Source organism: Leopardus geoffroyi, chromosome A2 (genome assembly GCF_018350155.1).
Source record: "Leopardus geoffroyi isolate Oge1 chromosome A2, O.geoffroyi_Oge1_pat1.0, whole genome shotgun sequence".
Classification (NCBI taxonomy): domain Eukaryota; kingdom Metazoa; phylum Chordata; class Mammalia; order Carnivora; family Felidae; genus Leopardus; species Leopardus geoffroyi.
Window position 1 is genome coordinate 158,841,042 of NC_059331.1, and position 21,776 is coordinate 158,862,817.

A 21,776-nucleotide genomic window follows, 5' to 3' on the forward strand; every position below is an offset into this window, starting at 1 on the left:
TCTCAGGATCGTATTGCTTGGCATTTCCCCAAGAGAACAGTAGTTGCTCAAGACTGAGCAACTGAAACTTCAGCATTATGTAGAAATTTTGACAATGTACCATTTTCTTAAGAGTCCATTTTTTGAAGAACAGAAAGGTAAATGTGTTTGGTTTGCTTAGGCACAACCGGATGCTTCCTTTTCTTTTCAATGTTACCCAAATTTTCACTCTGATGTCGTCATTGCTCAATTAAACCAAAAATTTACAAGATAAAGAAAACTGATAATCAGTATTGGGGCCTGTGGCTGGAATATGGAGACCTACCTGATCACTTGTGACATTTCAGGTGTGGTTTTGCTACCGAATGAGTTTTGGCACAAAATTGGGAAAAAGAATGAGTTTTAGTGGTTTTCAGAATTGTGGACAAGGGATTATGTATCTGTATCTGGAGACTGTTACCTCTGATCATTTTATTCTTATTCTGAAGAGAAATCCAAAACAAAATCATCTCTTGTTCAGAGGAAATAATAAAAACCTAGGGTTGGAAAAACCTTTGGCCATCAATCATATTCAGATTTTTGGTCCCTTTAGTTTCATGCAATATACATTTCACTGGGCCCTGGGTCTATATCATAAGGAAATACGTAATTACAACCCTCAGGTAGCTCACGCCATGGTGTGGGAGAAGGAAAAAAGAAAAAAGAGTTATATGGATATAAAGAGAGGGGAACAGACTTGCATTTCTGACCGAAGTAGAAATGAGTATCAGACCTGCTCCGCTGTCATAAACAACTACAATATGGCACAAAACAGGCAAAGCAAGTGTCTTCAAGTATTTGACAACAAATGTGCAGGGTGTGGTTCTTAAGAGAAAGCAAGTCCACAAAGTCAGCGCTCTCCCTGGGGCTACTTCCCAAACTTTGACTTTCACAAGTGACCCCCAACAGAGAGCGGGGGGGGGGGGGGGGGGCGGGGAGCTTTGTAAGGCTGCTGAAAGGTTTGAAGGCTGGGGCTGGGATCTGTGGGCCAGTGCAGGAGGAGGGCATTCTCTTCCTGTCTCTGGGAAGGGTGGGGGGCTGGGATAACATCTTTCCTCCCAGTTAGATCTTCTGTCTACATGCCCCCCTTAATGCTTAGCATGAAGGCTTCACATAAGCCCTCAGTATGTATTTTAAGTTCTTTGGAATGTTTCAGCAGCTTCCTGTGGCGAGATCCTAAACAAATGAGGAATCGTCACGTTCCAAGACTGCCCAATTAAATTTCTTGTGATCTTTGATTTCATCCCAGATATATCTGTCTGCATTTCTGGCGGGGGGGGGGGGGGGGGAGGAGGGTTCATAATGATTTGAGGAATGAAAAGAATTCGATGACATCAAAGCTAATTTTTGAAGATTTCTATTGAACACGCAATTTTGATAAAAGCTTTAAAAAGCTCGGTAAATTAAACTCAAAACTATCCAGTACTAAAATAATGGAAAATAATTTTTATCTCCATTATCACTTTTTGGCACGGAAGCCTTTCTCAGCATCTCATTCATCCATGTACTATTTTATAGAAATTCAAAAGACCATTTCCCAGATAGCAAATTATACCTCTCAGAAATCAATTACATTTCAGGACAACACTAACACTACACATCTTTTTATTAGGAAATAAAACCACAGGATATGGATGGCAATAAAACTGGAATTATTTTACTGGCAAAGTCCATAAAAGTATCCAATAATTTCAAAATCAAAGAGAAAAACAAATCCAAGATCTGCCGCTGAGCAATATTAGCTTTATTATTTTCCCCAAGTTCACATTAATTTCCTCTGTCCATTTCTGATAGATTGCACACACTTAAAAAACCATGTGTCATTTGCTTACTCCCCAGTTACGGAATGCTGGAAAACTTTCTCGTATTATGCTACAGTTGGTATTTTAATTCTACTCCTTCTTAATTGATTAACGAGGGAGGAGTGAAGGAAACAATGTTACAGAAAATTTCATTAGGTATAAATTGCAAGACATTTGTTTGAATGAACATAATATCTCAGCTCTATTCTGATGGGTCTTGGGGGAATGCTTTAAGTGTTACTGTAAGTACCAGAGCAAGCACTGAACAATTTAATGGTGCCGTTAGAGCATGGCCTTGTGGCTGGCTTTCGCTTCAAAACGTTCCCAGGGAAAACTTCACTGCTGGAGAACAGGGAACAAAAGAATTCTTCCAAGTTTATAACACTTACCAACAAACATTGCAGATGGGAGTTATTTAAGGTAAACCAACAAGAAGTTTCTTTTTAAAGCTGAGGCCATCCTAATTTACCTCTTTTATAAAAAAATGAAAATCTAGGTATCTCAAAGCTGTATCTGACAAGCAAAACAAGATCCCCCAAATGACTTGTGACTTGTGATGGTATTTGCAATGACCCAAGATCTTCTCAGCTATTTTCCACCACCACAAATTTCTGTCACCTGTTAGATACACATTGATCTTTTTAAGCTTTAAGATATGTAAAAAAAAATAGAGGATCAAGAATAATATACAATTAGTTTTTTCCACCCCAAATTGACAGATGTTAATATTTTATTGCAAATCTCTTTTAGTATTTTTTTCTTAAGTGAAACATAAATTTAGCTAAGCCACTCATAATTTGGAACTTGGAGTAAATTCTGTGATGTTTACTCTTGCATTCCTTAAATACAGACAAGCCAAATACATGCACACACATATACTATCTATTGTGTTTTATGTGTATAAGTGTGTATGTGTATAAATACACAGTGTGTATTTATGTATATGTGTATATATAAATACTTATTTTCTATTTGCTTTCTACAATCTGCCATTATGTTAATCTCCTACCATATATATATATATATATATAAATCTAGTTCATTCTTTTTATTTTATTTATTTATTAAGTTTATTTATTCATTTTGAGAGAGAGGGAGAAAGAGTGTGAGCAGGGGAGGGGCAAAGAGAGACGGGGAGAGAGAGAATTCAAGCAGGCTCCACACTCAGCACAGAACCCAATGCAGGGCTCAAACTCACAAACCATGAGATCGTGCCCTGAGCCGAAATCAAGATCGGACCCTTAACCAACTGAGCCACCCAGGTGCCCCAAATCTGGTTCACGCTTTTTGAATTTTTTTTTTTTTTTTTAACGTTTATTTATTTTTGAGACAGAGAGAGACAGAGCATGAACGGGGGAGGGGCAGAGAGAGAGGGAGACACAGAATCAGAAACAGGCTCCAGGCTCCGAGCCATCAGCCCAGAGCCTGACGCGGGGCTCGAACTCACGGACCGCGAGATCGTGACCTGGCTGAAGTCGGACGCTTAACCGACTGCGCCACCCAGGCGCCCCAGGTTCACGCTTTTTGATTGCTACAAAGTATTTTATCACAAGGATACTGCTATTTGGTCATTCTTAGGTTGAAGTATAATTACATTAGTCTCCTCTTTATTTTTGTTATTAAAAATACGCTGCAAAAAAATATCTTTGAATACGTTTCCTGGCGCAAAAATATACAACCTTTCAGGGTGGAGGACTGCTGGATGGAAGAGGTTATATATCCAGAAATGAAATGGCAGGGGTTCAAGGTTATGAGTATTTTCAACGTTATTGCAAAATCTGCTTAATCATCCTCAGAAGTGGTTGCACTTGCTTTTACTCCCTCCTGCAGTGTATGAAAATTTCCTTTCCTCATATCTTCACTAGCACTTTGTACTATGGGACTTATTTATATTTGACTTGAAGGAAGAAGAGTGGTATCTCATGTCTCCAATCAGTGGCTCCTTGATTATTGTTGAGGTTGAGCAACTTTTTATATTTACTTTTCATTAGGATTCCCTCTTCTGCCAATAATCTTTTTCTAATCTTCACCATTTTATTTATGTACTTTTATTTCCAAAACTCTTTATATATTCTGGGTCATAGTTTTTTTCTGGCCTTTCCTTGATCTTGATTATTGTGTTTGCAGTTCCTTTTGCCTTACAGAAATTTGGAATTGTGATATAGTCAAACTCTTCTACCTTTGCTTCCTTTTTGATGGCTGTGTCTTAATATCTTCTCTACCCCAGTGTGAACACCCCCTATTTGTTTTCAATCCTAAATGATTCTCTTGAGTTTGCACACACTTTAATTTTTTCCCTGTTTAATTTTAGGAAAAATATCTATTGACATGCAATTGAATTTATAGATTAGTTAGAAGAGAATAAATGTATTCAGGATGTTTTTCTGGCACACGTGGTACATGTCTTCATGTATTCATAATTATTTTATATTACTTTTAGTAAACTTGTATAATTTTCTCCACAAAGGCCTTACCCACAGAATCTCTGCTTAGCTCACAGCCGCAAGCTCATCTCCAGGAGCTGCTCACAACCAGGCCTCAGGGAGACTTGCTCTTTGCATCGCACAGCATGCGATTTGGTGAAGAACAAAATGGCACCCCTCTAGCGATGCCCAGGACTTCTCCTCTCCTGCTCCCTGCCCACAAATTCCAGCTTCCTCAAAGCCCAACTTCCAATCTATTTCCTCAGTCCAACCAGACCATTGCATTCTGTTTGGGTTTCCTGCATTATGTCATGGTTTGAAAGTAGAGCTTAGTTTGCTTTTTCTTTCTCTCAAAGACCACACCTCCATGTCCGTTGCCCAGTTCTTGGAAACAGTTGCTTCATCCAGTTTGTCCAGGGTCGGAGTTTCTTATCAGTGACATAGCAAGACCTATACTTAGTTACACTTCCTGTCCTATTCTTATTTTCCTTCTTTTTATCTTATTGTATTGATTACTCTTTCCTAAAGAATACTGACTAGAAGTAATAGCAGGCTTTCCTGTTATGCTTGCAGCATTAATAACAATATTTTCTCAAGTTTCACCAACAAGTGTGGCATTTGTTCTAGGTTGTTGCAAGATTCACCTTATTATGTAAAGTAACTCTCCTGACACTCATAGTTTATTAAGCGTTTTAAAAATAATAAATGACTATTGATTTCTTCAAATAATTTTTCTCTGTTTAGATGATTATACAGTTTTTCCTTTAATCTTTCATTGTTAGAAACATTAACAGTCTAATATCGAATCATACTTGCATTCCTGGAAAAAATCCTACTTTATCATAATATACTTCTTTATGTATCCTTATGTATAAGGAAATTGTGCTCTAAAATTATAAATAAAATGGGCTTATAGTTTTCTCTCTCAGTAACAGTTTTATTTGGTCTTAGTGTCATGTTAATAATTGACTCATAAAATGCATTCGATGGCTTTCCTTCATTTTTACTCTCTGAAGAAGGTTTTAAATGATAGAGATTTGACATAGCACCTTGGCCACCAAGTGAGCAAGGCAGAAATAGATTTAGTCGTTCCGTGGCCTGTGAATTTCTATATCCTTGTATCTCTGCAATGTCTTTTTTGTCCTTACTCTGAAATAATAGTTTCATTGCTTAAAAATTTCAGATTCAAAATTATTTAACTTCAGTACTTTGAAAATATTTCTCCACTGCATTTTGGTATCTGTTTTTATTGACATGGTATCTATTTTAGTCTGACTTTGGTTCTTTGATAGAAAATTGCCCTCTTGTCTCCAGTGGCTTTAAATAGTTTTCACTTCATCTTTGATGATCTGACTTTCCCTACATGGATCTGGGTGTAGATTTAAACATTTTCCTTAGCTCTGTTTGGACCAAGGGATTACCTCTTAACTAATTTCCAGGAAACTGTCAGCCATTGTTGTTTTATATACTTTCTCTCAGTCTTGTTCTCTCCTCTCTTTCTGGAACTTCCCTTAGATGCTAAAACTTCTCATTCTCGTTGCTCTCTAAGCCTTGACTTCTCTTTCAAGTTTATTTCTGTATGCTCTATTAAGGGAGATGTACTTTGTTCTTCCAATGTACTAATGCTCTTTTTACCAGTGTCTATTATGCTCTTTTACTAGTCTACCAAGTCCTTTACTTTTATTTCAATGACTTTGTGTTTCAAGCTTAGGATTTCTACCTTGGCTCTTTTATATTTTCTTCTTTCCTTATTTTATAACTGCTTGTTCCTGTTGAAAGATACTCTTTGGCATGGCATTTAAATAATCCTATTGTAAAGTTTCTTTCCTTCCTTCTTTCTTTCTTTCTTTCTTTCTTTCTTTCTTTCTTTCTTTCTTTCTTCAGTTTGCTTTATTCTATTTGAATACATTTCTGTGAATTATCCTATGTGTATTTTTTTTCCCTGCCTAATATGGTTTTTTACTACTTCACATATTTTGTAATCTTTATCCACACTCCTCATCTGAGAGAATCATTTTCAGAGGTTAACAGGTGAGGACGGCCACGAAGTTGTGCCAAGGGATTGGTCTTACATGGTTTCTCTCCTTGAAGTCAATTTAACGTTACTGTTTTGGGCTTGCATTCTATGTGGAGAGCTTGGATTCAGACCACACAGGCATGTGCAGCACAAACTTGGCATTCCAATCTTTCTTTCAAGTTAGTTGTTTGTTTTTTCTTTTCCAGGCCCCGAGGCTACTGGCTCATTTATGACTATAACCTGAGGGTAGCAAAGAGATGTTCAGGTTTATATTCAGAGAAGGACAACATGTTCCTGGATATCTGCTTTCTAAATGAGAACAGGCATAAAATGTGAGCTGGTAAGGCCTATGTTTGGGCCTCTCCTTGTTGCTGCCCTCACCTCATTGGCTGTGAGTCTCCCTTAGATAACCCCAAGTGTGAGTTATATTCCTAACTGCCTTGCGCAGTAACCTGAACCTGGTAGGTTGTCAAATGAGGTGCTTGCCTCATTTAATTCGCTTTGTTCTATAGACTACTTTATCATTTATTTTATCTGATGATGAAGAAAAATATATTCAATACAAATTTAAAAGCTGTAGAGAAGATAGAAAGAAAGAGAAACGAAAATGCCTTCTAATCCCATTTCCCAAAGGTAGCATTTTTCGGGTTTGTATTTCAATTTAGTAATCGGTTTGACGATAGTTATTGTGTGCCTCCTATTTTCCAACATTGCTCTAGGAGCTAGATATATCACACTGCCAACATCTCCCAATACTTAATGTATATATACATTTCTATTTGTATTTTTAACAATTTCTTTTTCTTTCTTCACAGGGAACAAGCTTCAAGCACACATCGGAAGTGTGCAATGTGATTGACAGGTTGTGATAAGCCACACGTTGTTCCCATTGGTGATACTCTCTTAAGCATAATGACTTTTTGACTTCTACATTTTGCCTGCATGGTATTTTAATAGCCAATCATAGAACTGCATGTTTTTATTTTGTCATTTCTTTATAAAACTACTGGGTGCAATCAATATTTTCCTACGACTAATTGTACTTTTAGTTTTCCATTTATACTCTTTTAAAAAATTGCTGCTTTAATAATCCCATATGGAACATCACTGAGCTGTTGAACTTATTATGCTATTTCTTTATCAGTAATAAGTTCAACTGCAGCCCACTGGTTTCGTGTAATTTATAGATTCATTACACATAATTATTCTCTTTCCTGTAGTACATGTGGCACTTAAATGTGTTATATTATTAGTTTGACTAAACATCATAGACTAAATCTTATTAGTGCCTTATATGTTATTTCCAGGGAGAAGAAATTAATGTGAGGAGTTCATGGTATAACTAAGTCTGTTTTGTTCTACTTAAGTTATGGTTTTAAATATTGAAGAGTACAGAGGACAAAAATTCCTGAAGAAATCATTTTCATTAAAATCACTTGGAAAGAGGCTAAATGTATAGATCTCCTCTATGGAAGCCTCTTTTCCATATAGGGAGAATATTCATGAAGAAGATAGGTGATAATTAAAACATCAAGAACTTGGTTTCCAAGAATTTTTTTGGGCAGTATCTTCTTTAAAAGATGCATGCAAATGACACCTGAATATGTTTTTAAAAACGAAATAAAATAAATGTAGTTAATCTTTCTTCCCACAGTTTATGACTGGCAAAAGTTTGGTACATCTTCTAGGCATTTAAATGTGTGTATATACAAAATACATTTGAACTTTTTCCATGTTGGTACGTATTTATTTACCAATGTTTCAAAAATGATTAGGAGACTATCTTTTTTTTCTGTTTTACTTTTGAAAAGAAAAAATGGCAGGAAGAAATCAGAAGAAAACTAGTTCCCTATGACCCATATATCCAGGTGATTAGTTTTCTTGCAGGTAAGAGTGGCCATGTGATAGAGTTCTGGCCAGTGAGAGATGTAGTCAAGCAGGGGTTTGCAAGTGTGCAATTTTGTCTTGTCTTGAAATGGATGCAAGGGCTGTGGCTGCAGCAGCAGGTAAATGGCCACCACGAAAGGCCGGGAAAATCATGGAAACATCACACCTGCTATCATTACAGCCACTGAACCAAGAACAGTAACCCCTTAATGTTGTCTGTGTCTTTTAAATAGACGCCTAGTTGATAAAAATAGACCGCTTCGGCTCAAAGCATTCTTGGCTTTATCATAAAAGAGTATGCTCCCAGAGGTAGAGTTTCCAGAGTCAGTGGACTAAGAGACTCCACTGGTCCTAAGGGAGAGATCCCTCCCTGGCCCAATGAAACCGCGACACTACTGTGGTGGACCAACACTGCCAGCTCCCAAGGCTGATCGTGTTGATTGACATCCTGCTGAAGGAGGAGAGGAGGAGAGCAAAAGTACCGGAACAGTCACAGAGGTGGTTGTCTCTATCTTTTCAGAGAGAGACGCTGAAGGTATCCCATGATTTTGTGGCTCTAACCTCTCAGATACCTTCTAGTACAGTGTAGTGAGTGGGAAGCATCCTGGTCAATATATATATTTTTAAATCAGATCTTGTCTTAACTGTGGGATGTAGTTTTCTCTGAGACTTCAAGATAAAACAGTATTTGAAATCAAGAGACAGACTTATCCTTTTGCTTTTTTTCATTTAACAAATAGTTTTCGAGGACTAGATAAGATTTAACTTCGTATTCCAATAAAAATCAAACTAATGACTTCTCCCAAGCTCAGTTTTATTAGATGTCAAACAATGACAATGACATCCGCTCTTGCTACTTCACAAAGTTGTGATCATCGCACGAAGTAATGCGTACCGGAGGGCTTTGGAAATGCAAAGTGTGATACACTGGTTTGTGTGGGCTGTAAGACGAGGGTGGTTTTTTTGGCACTACTCGCCTCCCAGTGTGGGAGCAAATGAGATAATATACACAGATGTGGTCAGATAACCGTAGAGGACGCTATGAATGTAAACCATCATTGTATGGCGCAGAAGGTTGGTCATTTAAGAGATGATCACGGCAGAATACCTTGTTGCCACAATGCAGTACTTGAGCACGGGAAGTATTTTCTTCCATGTCTGTGTGAGGAAGGGTGAGGAGCATTAAATGGCATTTACTATGTGTCTGGTTCCAGGATAAGTGAGTTGATTGACTTTATGTGATTTCATACCAACTTCTCCATGAAATAAGAATTATCTCCGCCTTATAAATATGCATCATTATGTCGCTTGCTCAGAGAGAAACGTGTTTGCTTACCCTAAGTCATTGATCTTTCCATTGTTGTTAAGTAGTGGCTGCTTTGAGTTTGAAGTATTGGTAGACACACATTGCCCAAGTTGATAAAGTACTGGATTAATGCTAACCCTGAGTAGTTGTATTACACGGGGCAAATTCACTTACCCACCATGAATCACTGCAAACTGAGGTTTTAAAACCAGAATTCTTTTACTAAGGGAATTTTCGACTCCCAAATTATGATGGGGACAATACCCTGGAAGCATGGAGGAGTAGCATGAGGGAAAGAAATTGGCTGCCAGAATGACCTCATGAAAAAGAGCTGTCCTCCCCACCTCTTCAGGTCCCCTGGAATGATAGACATGAGAGAGAAATAAACTTCTATCTTATTTAGGCCATTGTATTCTAGGGCCTCCTTATTATAGAAGCTTGACCTTTTCCTTAAATAATATAGCTGTCCCAAATCACAGAACAGTAACTTAGGCTAGGAAGTGAGTTTATTCATTTTAATGGAGAAATATGGTGCCAGGCAGACCCAAATTCTCACGTTAAAGATCAGCACATAACCAAGGAGAAATTCACTCACTTCGTACATCATGGAAATGAGCTTTTGGTCCTCTTGATTATAAACATGACAGCACATATAATTAAAGAATTAAGGAATATTGAAGCTTGCAAGGATTTGAGAGACAGAGGAAGAAAATGGAGGCCCAGATAATTTAAGCAATCTCTCCAGAATCACATTATTAATTAGACAAAGATCAGGGGCTAGCTCTGAGCAGTGCTGGTTTATTCCCTGTCCTGTTTTTTGTTTTTGTTTTTTTAATTTTTAATTTTTAGAGAATCTTTTAAATTAATCTCCATTGTAATAATTACAGGATGTTAAATTTGCTCATATTTTAGTGAAAGACATCTTCATTTGTGATACAAACTGCTTCATCCCCACATGTACTATATTTTGAAAAATTTGTCAAGATACGACATCGAGATTTTTTGCTGACTGATAGTGATATATTTAGCCATGCCAATTTAACTCAAGATATGCTATAGGAGATAATCTAGGATCTCCCCATGGCAAACTTGCAAGTTAATTCCTAAAGAGAATTATCTGTTTTGCAGGGAAGTGATAATGTTCTTTAGTACCATGTATCATTTCTAAATATAGATAATGATATAGCGAGGTTCAATACTGTGAGCGGTGGCATTTTTACTGGAAAAATGGTTTGTCATCTTATCTTTCTATCATAACAGGAATGGCTCATGATGAGTGAAAGTTATGTCGGTGTACAAAAGTTTTCATTAAAATAACGCTATTATAATTACTATGCTTTCAAAATTGAAATGGAAATAGTCATGTCTGTTGTTAACATTTTTTCCTTTTATTTTTTTCTCTTTAATCTAATTTAGTTATTTGGCCCTTATTACTCCTAAAAATTTATTTATTTATTTTTAAGGCTTAAAAAAAATTTTTTTTTAAGTAGTCTCCACATCCAACATGGGGCTCGAACTCACAACCCTGAGATCGAGAGTCACGCACTCTACCAACCGAGCCAGGCTGGAGCCCCCTAAAAATTTATTTTTAATAACAACAGCTCCTAGGTGCAAAATATCTTTATCAAATTGAGGGAAAGACGCCTACACTTTATACGAAGAATTAAAAACTTTAAAGTGTTTTTCTTTCTGCATTACCCCTTGTCCTGTTATCAGATCACGTACTTGTATACCAACATAAAACCATCCAGTATGTTTTCTGATATTAATCTTGCCATCACATATCATTAAGGCCTGCTTTCTGTTTTTAGGTCTGAGCTGGATGAGAGACAGTTGATTCCAAGCTCCAAATTCAGACATTCATCAGCCTATTTGAAAAGAAAATTCTCCCAGGATATACGGCACATATAAGAATCCCCAGTTTTGGGGGAAGTGACTGCTTTCCAGCAGGGGTTTTTCACTGTATGAAGCATAGCACGAGTTCACCTGTAAACTAGTCTAGGTCTGTAAATTTCAGGTATTTATGGGAGGATGCAACCCAATTACATTGGAGTCTCTAACGTTGAAATTATGTCCAGGTCTGGAGACGTGAGAGCTCTCAAATTGAGTAGCCCAGCTTTATAGCACATTGCACCGCAGCGAGTCAGATATTCTGATTTACTCTGTGTGGGTGGGGCTTGGGAATCGGTAATTTTGAAAACCTCCCTAATGATTCTACCATGAAGCCAATATTGAGAACAACTTAATTGGATGACAGGAAATGTCAGCAGGTAACTTTTTCAAGTCAGACATTTTTTTAAAGGGAAGTTGCCATATTAAAAGCCATCCCTTTTTTTGGAGTCAATATTTTCTGTGCATTTAACATCATTATTACATTCTGTTTCCTGAGATCTTATTATATGTCAAATCTTTACTTACATTGCCTTGCTTAATCCTCACAAAATATCACTTCATACATGGAGAAACTGGGGCTTAGGGAGATTAACTAACTTGGTCAGGGTATTTAGTAAGTGGAAGTGATCATAGTCAAACACATGTGTCTTCTGATCCTAATCTCTGTATTTATTGATCACTGTATTTAATTCTGCCATGACTAGTATTAAAAGCAGACTGAAAAGAATAGAATGGAATTAAACACTTTTTGTTTGTTTGTTTCCTAATCTGTGTGGCAGAATGATGCTAGACCAGACCCAGGCTGTGCCCAGGTAGCTTGGCTGTATTTTACTTGAAAGTATATGGAAACAAGGCAAATTGGTGAGGTCTATATTTTCAACTGCAAATAGAAAGAGCTACTTTTGCTTAATGCCCTTATAATTTTGTCCTGAACACTGATCTCTTAATGCCTGTTTTCAAGAACTTTCTGTGTTGCACTGCAGACAGCAGTTCTGGAAATGCTGGGGTAGCTTATTAAAGGAATGTCTTCAAGACATAAAAAGTCAGGGCTTGAGGAAGCTGAGAGGTCATCTCAGGTCAAGTTCTTCACCTTGCAGGGAAAGATAATGAAGCCCAGTTTGGGTAAGGCAGTCGCCCAGGTTACAAAGCTCTGGAGCAGCTGCTGAGCTGAGAAGCGAACTCTGTCCTCTGTTCCAGGCTCTTTTCCACCACAGCCACAGTTGCCTCGGTTCAGCAGCAGAGAGGAAGAGCCCTGAGCATGAAGTGACAGCCACAGACACAAGTCCCAAGTCCTCAGAAGGCGACACCGAAAGCAGAGTTGCTGCTGGGTCAGAGCGGAGTCAAAGAGTTGGGGTGGCTTCTGAGCAGTAAATTTATTCCGCTTGCTGGGGGAGGGAGACAATCCTCGGAACAAGGACCTTAGAGGATTCTCTTGTGGCTGGTGTGATATTTTACAGGACTTGAGCAAGTGCAAAGTTACATCACCGGATCCAATCTTTCAGTGCATAATTTGTAATACTTTTTCCTAAAGCATCCTGGATTCTGAAGGTTTCTTCTGGGTGGTTTTTGTTTGTTAGTTAGTTTGTTTGTTTTTGTTTTTGTCAATGCTTGCTTATCAAACCAACAAAATTTTTAGGTAGCTCAATGGTTTCTCTCATAACATCCTAACTAGGCAGACTGGTTTTCATGATCCCCTGAAGTCCTACATAAAACCTATGATGAAGCCAAAGAGGTTACCTTTTGATGTTTTTTTGGTCATGTCTTATATTTTCCCTATTCTATTAATTTTCTCAGTCGATTCCGATTCCTCTGACCCCTGCTCTGCATCCCTTAAAATCTTATTCATAATTTAAGACCCAGATCAGAAAACCTTTCCTGCTCTCCCTTAGCCAACAGTATTTGCTCTGAAACCTAAACTTTTAATTGAATTTCGCATATATCTGGATGGGCTTGCCTGCCCTACCCCACCACACCCGTGCCGTCTGGTGTTGTTTGCATGCTTGTGAGAACCTAATGCTCTCCCTGGTTGTGACCCTAAGAAGGCTTGATTTCCTGTTACTACAGGTATGTTCAATGTGTATTTTACTATCATGGATGAATTTTCAGTAAGAAAGAATTTCCTGGAGATAACTATAATTAAATTACTTAATCACTTTTTATATAGTAGGGTAAAAGCCATTAAAATTTTTTTCTATTCTATTCTATTTTTATTTTAATGAAACTAAGTTGAAAACAATTTTCTGCATAAATTTTACAACAAAGATTAAATCCATCCATTAGTCCAATACTGCCATTTTCTTTTGTATCTACTATTTCCTGTGTCCAAAAGTACCCAATCTTCTTGAGCTAAATTTTGAGATTGAATTTTTCAAGAAATGTTTGATATTTCCAATATTATGTAGTCATTAGTAAAAATTAAAGATACAACTTTAGTCATTAGTTTTATTTTGCAGTGATTATTACTATCAGAAAGATTCATTATGAATTGGGTATAAGATTAATAATTAATCTTATTAATAATTAATAAGAACAGAGAGAATTAGTAGGTCAAAGGTATAGAATCTAAGGCATACAGGTATTAAATCTGGGGGTCAACATATTCTGCTTTATATAAGACTGAAACTACAAAACTCCTAGAAGAAAACAAAGGGGAAAACCTCCTTGAAATGGGTCTTGGCATGTTTTTTTTTTTTTTTTTTTTTTGATTTGACACCAAAAGTGATGGCAACAAAGCAAAAATAAACCAGTGAGATTACATCAAACTAAACAGTTTCTGTATAGCAAGGGAAACCATCAACGAAATGAAAAGGCAACTGACAGAATGGGAGAAAATATTTGCAAATCATATATCTGATAAAGAATTAATATCCAAAATATATTAAAAAATGCACACAACTCAAAAGAAAAAAATCAAAACCAAACAACTTGATTAAAAAATGAGCAGAGTAACTGCATAGACTTTTTCCCAAAGAAGGCATACAGATGGTCAACAGGTACATGAAAAGGTGCTCAACATCACTCATCATCAGGGAAATGCAAATCAAAACCACAATGACATATCATCTCACACTTGGTAGAATGGCTATTACCAAAAGACAAGAAATCACAAGCATTGATGAGGATGTGCAGAAAAGGGAACCCTTATGCCCTGTTGGTGGGAACGTAAATTGGTGCAGCTGCTATGGAAAATACTATAGAGCTTACCACAAAAATTGAAAATAGAACTACCATATGATACCACAACCACACTCCTGAATATTTACCCAAAGGAAATGAAACCACTATTTTCAAAAGATATATGTACCCATGTTCATTGCAGCATTATTCACAAGCGCTAAGACATGGAAACAACTTAAGTGTCCATCAACAGATGAATGGATAATGGAGGTGTAGTGTGTGTGTGTGTGTGTATATATATATATATATATATATATATATAGTGAAATATTATTCAGCCATAGAAATGAAGAAAATCTTGCCATTTGCAACAACATGGGTGCACCTTGATGGCATTAAGCTAAATGAAATAAGTCAGAGAAAGACAAATACTGTATGATCTCACTTGCATGTGGAATCCAAAAAAGAAAAACAACAACAACCAGAAACCAAAAAACCCCCAAACTCACAGATACGGACAATAGACTGGTGGTTACCAGAGGTGGAAGATGGGGACGTGTGGTGGGGAAAAGGGTGAATGAGGTGTTCAAAACATACAAACTTCTAGTTAAAAGATCAATGAATCCTGGTGATGTAATGTACAGCATGGTGACTACAGTTAACAATTACTCTATTGTACATTCAGAAGTTGCTAAGAGGGTAGATCTTAAAAATTCTCATCACAAGAAAAAGTGTTTGTAACTATGTATGGTGATGGATGTTAACTAAATTTATTATGGCAATCATTTTGTAATTTATACATGTATCAAATTATTATATTGCACATCTAAAACTAATACAGTAAAACCTTGGTTAGCTAGCATAATTCATTCTGGAAACGTGCTTGTAATCCAAAGCACTTGCATACGAAAGCGAATTTCAAGAACCACTGGCTCAGTTGTGATCATGTGACGTTTGGCGACACGTACTACTCGTATTCCAAGACATCGCTCGTTTATCAAGTGAAAATTTATTAGAAATGTTTGCTCATCTTGCAGAACACTCACAGAACAATTTACTCGCAATCTCAGAGGTCACTGCGTATTGTTATATGTCAACTATATCTCCACTCAAAAAAAATTCTGCTTTGGTGAATAAATGGACAAATAATTTAATGCATATTATACAATAATTACCGACCAAAGAAAAGACTCTCTCTCCTGGAGGAGGGCTTGCTTCTGTTACTGAGGGCATCTTGATTCATGGGGTAGACCATTAGTTTCAGGCTTTGCTGGTTTCTCTTTCAGCCTGGACAACACTGAGCCTATCCTCCCGGCACTGGTCCCCTTGCTTTCTTTTAATACTCCCCTGCCTGCCTCGTCAGTTCCAAGCCTTACTCCCATTTTATGTAGTTTATTTTACAGTATTTCATTCATTTTGTTTATTTTCCCCTTTCCATCCTATTCTTCACTCACCCTCGCCTGCTCTACCCCAAACGGGCATATTCATTCTATTATTTCTTGTTATGTGTTCTTAGAAATATATGTATCTTTGTATACTTGTACTTTAGTTTTGGGATATACATGTTTTTTAAAAGTTTATTTGTATTTTTTAATTTAAAAAATTTTTAATGTTTATTTATTTTTGAGAGAGAGACAGAGCATGAGTGGAGGAGGGACAGAGAGAGAGGGAGACACAGAAAGGGAAGCAGGCTCCAGGCTCTGAGCTGTTAGCCCAGAGTCCAACGTGGGGGCTTGGACTAATGAACTGTGAGATCGTGACCTGACCCCAAGTTGGATGTTTAACCGACTGGGCCACCCAGGTGCCCCTTTTAAGCTTATTGTATTTATTTTGGGAGAGAGAGAGAGAATGAGCATGTGCAGGGTAGGGACAGAGGGAGAGAGAGATTTCCAAGCAGGCTTTGCACTGACAGAGCAGACCATGACCTGAGCTGAAACCAAGAGTTGGACGCTTAACCAACTGGGCCACTGGGATTCATGTGTGGTTTAAAATTACAACAGTGCATTTAGCTCAAAGTCGCTTCCTATTTTTTATTGATAGAGGATAATTGGTATCATGTAGTGGTAAAGAGCATGGATTTTACAGGTAGGTGGCCTGGGTCTAAATATTTTCTTTACCACTTATTAACTATTTGATCTTGGACAAGTCATTTCACCCCTTTGTGCTTTAATTTCCTCACACGTAAACAGGGGACAATGACAGTGCCTACGTCGGAAGGTTTTTGCAAGGAGCACGTGAGTGAATGAGTATAGAGTGCCTAGAACAGCGCCTGACACATAATAAGTGTTACCTAAGTGTTAGCCATTACACTATTTTATTTGTATTTTCTCTCAACTCTCTGTTTTTATGATCAAACCCTGTACTGTGACACACACGTAAGTTCTTGTTCTGTTTCCTCACTCTGACGTATGTCCCTACATTTATCCAATGAACTAATAACGAATGCCTAGATTGCTTTCCAATTCATGCTATTACAAACCAAGCTGTAATGAGCATTTCTTCTTATAAGACCATGTAAGAATTGCCCTCATATTAAGGGATCATGAGGTGCACCCACACTTTATTTCACTAAATATTGCCAGATGTTCGTAGAATGACTTGCCAACTCACACTCCCATAATTCTATGCCATCGCAACTCCTTGTGTGGTTAGTTTTCACCGCCTTCTACCCCAAGTTCTCACATGGCACCTCCACGCATATGCAGTCACACAAGTGGGCCCCCAGTCGTTTCTCAGACTCCTCGGAGGAATCGCACATTATGCTCAGGACACATGTTCGTTCTGCCACCTTGTTCGTTTCATGCCTTCTCCAGCCTATTCGGTGTGGTTTCCAGCATTATGCAACTGCCTGCAAGGGCGGGATAGCTGAGACGCTCTGTTGACAATTGCAAGAAGCTTTATGCCTGTGCACGGGGCCACTGAGTGCTTCCAGACATGGTGCCACAGGCTCCCACCTTTGTTTTATTTTGTTTACTTAAGAAAAAAATTTTTTTTTTTTTAATTTTTTTTTCAACGTTTATTTATTTTTGGGACAGAGAGAGACAGAGCATGAACGGGGGAGGGGCAGAGAGAGAGGGAGACACAGAATCGGAAACAGGCTCCAGGCTCTGAGCCATCATCCCAGAGCCTGACGCGGGGCTCGAACTCCCGGACCGCGAGATCGTGACCTGGCTGAAGTCGGACGCTTAACCGACTGCGCCACCCAGGCGCCCCAAGAAAAAAAATTTTTTTAGAGAGAGAGATCAAGTGCAAGCTGGGGAGAGGGAACGAGGGAGGGAGAGGGAGAGAATCTTAAGCAGGTTCCACACTGAGCCTGGAGCCCAACCTGGGGCTGGATCCCACCACCCTGGGATCATGACCTGAGCTGAAATCAAGAGTCAGATGCTCAACCGACTGAGCCCCCCAGTTCCCCCCCCCCCCCCGCCGAGTTCTGCCTTTCTCTGCCACCCAAGTGCCATCAGCACCCCTCCCTCCCCTGCCATCGCTGCCACAACGAGACCCTTCGCCTCCACTCCTGATAGTCTATGTGCTTGACTATCTTATGTTTCTGGATCCCTGAGTCCTCCAAAGCCTGGCATTTCCCATGCGGAAGCAGCAAGAATGCCTGGTTCCTGTTCCATGTGTCCCTGTTCTTAGGCAGAGAGAGAGAGAGAAAGAGAGAGAGAGAGAGAGAGAGAGAGACGTGTTGTACGAAAAAGAGTCCCCTTGGCTGTTGCATTACCTGTAGCAACCCTCTAACTTCTAACTCTCACAACCTCCAAGCCTCAGCTGCCCCTCTGGCACAGTCTGTGAGCCACCCGTGATGTGCAAGATGATGGTCACTCACCTTGATGAGTGCCAAGGAAGTGATGTGCCCTTCTCAGTGCACCTTGTCAGGGAGTGCATGATGACTGTGTACCTTATCACAGGTGATGGTAGTGTCTGCCTCCGAGGTTACTGGCTTTCTTTTTTAATGAATAAATATCTCGGGAAGATCGTTTGAGGAATTACCGTTTCCCTAAACTTCATCCGCTAATTTTACCATCCACGGGTGGGTCTTGCCTGCACAATTACTGCGGGGTTGTGATGGTCTATCTTCCTCACGTCTTCCCCATTTCTTAAAAAGGATTCTGCTGTAGGGGTGCCTGGGTGGCTCAGTCGGTTGAGCATCCAATTCTTAATTTCAGTTCAGGTCATGATCCCAGGGTTGTGGGATTGAGCCCCATGTTGGGCTATGCAGAGCACAGACTCTGCTTAAGATTCTCTCTTTCCAGGCGCCTGGGTGGCTCAGTTGGTTAAGCTTTTGCCCCTTCCTTGGCTTCCACTCAGGTCATGACCTTGCAGTTGGTGAGTTTGAGCCCTGAGTCAGGCTCTGTGCCGACAGTAAGGAGCCTGTTTGGGATTCTCTCTCCCTTTATCTCTTTCTCTCTCTCTCTCTCTTTCTCAAAGTTAAAAAAAGAATTCTGCCATAAATAAGAGCTATTTCTTCTCCCACATTTATTAATTGATACTTATTTTTTTTTAATTTTTTTTTCAACGTTTATTTATTTTTGGGACAGAGAGAGACAGAGCATGAATGGGGGAGGGGCAGAGAGAGAGGGAGACACAGAATCGGAAACAGGCTCCAGGCTCTGAGCCATCAGCCCAGAGCCCGACGCGGGGCTCGAACTCACGGACCGCGAGATCGCGACCTGGCTGAAGTCGGATGCTTAACCGACTGCGCCACCCAGGCGCCCCAATTGATACTTATTTTATTTTATGGGGCTATAATCTCATCCACTCACTCATTCATCTCAAAATGTCCCAGTTTGGGCTATCTGCAGCTTTTCAGGTGGTTCCTGTGCTCTTTCAACAGGCACCCCTATTTTTTCAGAGAAATTCCTTGCTTTACAGCCCCTCAGGAGTCTCCAGGCTCATTTCGTGTTTTCCCTGCCCCAGCCCTGGAATTTAACCACTTCTCTAAATGTTTCTTTTTACTGGAGAACAGTGTATTTAAACCAAGATGTGGTGCTAAGATGTGTTTATTCCTACTGGGTGTTATTGCATCTGGCACTCCCAGCAGACAATCTTAGGGGATGTACGAATCCGTACCAACTACGTGCATAAAAAGATCCTGTCTCTCTGCCTTTCTCTCGTGTCATCTGAAGACCATGAGTTCATGCCAATATCTCCAGTCCTAACCCAGAAGTACATGACTCATTCCAGTCTGTTCCTTACTGTACTTGAAACTTCTTTCTCCAACAGTGTAACACCTGGCTTCCTTTATCTATAAACTATTTCCTTATTTGTTTAACACTAGTATATACTTAAGTAGATTCAAAATTGCTAACCATGCCTGGTAAGAAACAAATTTACTAACTAGAGTACTGTGTTTGTGTCCTAATTCCTTTAGTCTCAGGCCTAAAAATATCCAGTTAAAATACTGCTATAAAAATTCACAGAAATTTGTTCTTTTCTTTCCTAATCCCCTCACTGTGGTTAGGAAGGATATTTTGAAACACAAACCAAAGTACCTGAAGATTTTTAAAAGTATAAATTCTTGGGGCGCCTGGTTGGCTCAGTTGGTTGAGTGTCTGACTTTGGCTCAGGTCATGATGTCACAGTTTGTGGGCTAAGCCCTGCATCAGGATGGCTGCTGTCAGCGCAGAGCCCGCTTCGGATCCTCTGTCCCCTTCTTGCCGCCCCTCCCCCACTTGCGCTCTCCCAAAAGATAACTATTTAAAAAAAAAGTATAAATTATTTCAGGTGAGCAATCACTGAGACTCATAGCAAACACTCCTGGTCTGCCTCCCATACCTGGCCTGTACGTTGCCTCATGGCCTTTACTTTTCTCCCCAAGGACATTTAAGACATTTTTCATTCTTACGTAGCTTCATAGAGATTCCATCCGGGATCCATGTTCAATCTTCCACGGACTCTCAAGGAAACAGTAGTCAACTGGTTAGTTTTGTTTTCTCTAGAGCTCCATATTTTGGTACAGTCAGCTTCCATGACTCTTTGAATGTTTTTCTAGTTTATGTGAGAATCTCAGGTAAGAGAGGAGCTATTATATTGGAACTCGTATCTTGAAAAAGAAGAGAACAAAGAAGGTTTAAGGAGATTCAAAGGATTCTGCCTCCACTGGCATCTTGGGTGTGGCTCTGGGTTAGCTAGGGTGACTAGCACCCGGCATAGACCTAGAAAAAGTTTAATTAGATGAAAATAAAACTACTCCTCTGGGCTTCGCATCCTTTTAGTGAGGAAGAAGGACCTGCCAAGGGGATGTCTGTCATTTCCTCAGATAAATCAACTATCACGTTGAACTATGGAAACAATGAGAATTCGTGGAAAGACAGAATTCCGGTGTCTTCTCAGATATCTTTTGCTATTTTTACTTCTTTGACAGTGATCCCTTCGATCCCCAGCTTCTCGACGCTTGTTTGTGACTCCACTCAAGCCTGTTGTGTCTACTCACTTCCTCTGACACCTAGTCACGAGCCCACATCCATGTCTGTTCCTCCGTTCTACTCTCGCTCAGGTAACTGCTCTGGTGGTAACTGAAGCTGAGTGTTCTTACTGAACCCAAACAGAACTTCTAGCCAGGGCATTTCTCCAGATCTTGTTTTTGCTTTGTTTAACTGTGCTCTTCCTGCTTTACTTCTGGGTCAGACTTTTTCATTTGATCTATTTTTTTCCCATGGAATTTTTGTTTTATTTTTCTGGGAAAGAATAGTAAGATCTCTTGCTTACCCATTACCACAGAAGTTTTACCTATAGCTCTCTCTCTGTATCTCCATCAGAATATACACCTAATAAATCCTGAGCCTGACTATGAAGAAGATGTGACCCAGTATGATCATTTACACCATCATTAAAAACTAAGACTTTGAACTCTACTCAATAGCTTTTGCTTAACAGATTTTCATGCTATTTTATTGACTCACACAAATCTACATTTCTGATTCTTTAAGCATGTATTTGTCCCTAAAGGGAGAGTTGAAGATTTTGGTCTTAATGAATCACAAGCCACAGCTCATGTTGTGTAAAGTATTTCTCTCAGCTAATCCTGTGTTCCTCCACTTCGATAAATCTCTAGAAACTTCCTCAAGTGAATCTTGAAACTTATTCATTTCACTCTGTACAAAAAAAAAAGATTATTTACAGTTTTTTTGTTACTCTGCCCTACTCATTAGAACTATTCCTGGTTACGACCCAGCAGTTGTACTACTAGGCATTTATCCAAGGGATACAGGTGTGCTGTTTCGAAGGGACACATGCACCCCCATGTTTATAGCAGCTCTATCAACAATAGCCAAAGCATGGAAAGAGCCAAATGTTCATTGATGGATGAATGG